The sequence below is a fragment of the Pterocles gutturalis genome, unplaced genomic scaffold (genome assembly GCF_000699245.1).
Source record: "Pterocles gutturalis isolate BGI_N339 unplaced genomic scaffold, ASM69924v1 scaffold33769, whole genome shotgun sequence".
Lineage (NCBI taxonomy): Eukaryota > Metazoa > Chordata > Aves > Pterocliformes > Pteroclidae > Pterocles > Pterocles gutturalis.
Genome location: NW_010136953.1, coordinates 11,180 through 12,776, shown reverse-complemented (window position 1 = coordinate 12,776; position 1,597 = coordinate 11,180).

Genomic DNA, 1,597 nt, shown 5'->3' with positions numbered 1-1,597 from the left:
TGTTGAGAGCCAAGGAATTTGCATGTTACAGTGAACCGTTTATGAAATACACAAATATGTATATAAATATATTATACTAAGTTTTCATGTAGTTGGGGTTTTTTTACCAGTAAAAGACCCTAATTACACTAATGTTCATAACTTTACATAAATCACTTGCCATAAGGAATCAATAGATTTCTAAAAATTCTTGAGATTTCACAGACAGCTTTTCAGGATTACATACAAGATACTCTTCATTTACTTGAAGCTTTTATTTCACTTCCAAAATGTATTTTTTTTTTCCCCTCCACATACTCCCATCTTCATTTTCAGAAGCCTGATTTTTAATTATTTTTTTACTAGACTGTACAATGTATATTAGTATCAGCCCAGGAAGAATATCACAGATGAGAACTTTTCACTTTATTATGCAAAGCAACATCTTTAATCCACCTAAACCTTTCTAACATAAAAAAGCCAAAATATTCTGGAGTGCCAGGGCACATTGACACCTCTGTGGATTTTAGTGAAGAAACTTGCTTTCCAGACTAATTTTGTATGTGTGAAAGGCTTTGGATTTGCAGCTCTGGAGGCAAGAAACTTGAAATTCAGCTGCTGTGATCTAGTAGAGATTTGCACAAGATGATGTTCTGGACCCACCTGGTCACTTAATGGCAGTGTGTGTAGGTAGAGAGGGTAACAAGTTGCCTGGAGTTATCTTGCTCCCATGCCTTCTTTTGCAGCAGTTATCAGTCTACCAGTGCGAACAAGTGTAAGTTATTCTGCACCCTAAACACCCACTCCAATCCTCAGCTTAACCTTCTGCATTTTATTTAAGGAGATCGTGATGGTTGTTTAATGCTATTGAACTTGGAAGCTCTTCTACCTCCTCCCTGAAAATCAAGCTCAGGATTCAGCAAACAAAACAAATAAAACATATGGAGGGGTCTGCCCTGGCCTGGCACTTTCAGTATTTTCACAAATTATGTGCATGACGGGCAGCATAAATGTAAAGGTGTCAGCAGCATGGGAGAGGCTGCATGTGTGCTGGAAGAATGGATTGGGATCAGCATGAACAAAGTGGAGAAATGGTCTGAAAGGGTGTAATCTAATGATGGCACATGTAAAAGTCCAGATTGGAGTGGGAATAATCAACTGCACAAATACAAGATGAGGATGACTGGAACTTTTGTTGAAAACGGTCAAGACATTACAGTGGATCAGAAATTGAGTGAATGTACATCAACACTGTCATGCTGTTGGGAAAGAAATGTGGGAAAGAAAGGCAAACCCAACAAAGAGCAGGGTTGTCCACAAGCCCGTGAAGCACACCTCCTGCTCTCTTCAGTGTCAGCATGTCCCCAGCTGAGATACAGCATCCAGTTCTGGCACCTGTCTGAAGGGTGCTGGGGACAAGCCAGAGGATGGCAGTGAGACTCACATGAGGATGGGAGAATAGATAGAAAACCTGTCCTGGGGGGAAAACTGAAAGAACAATTTTTAAGAAGACAATAAATCTGCAACCGCTGCTGAAGTTATCTTTTATAGATTCCTGTTTGCATGCAGTGTCCATGAAGCATGTCCACTTTCTTACTTTACTTACATTTCCCTCTGC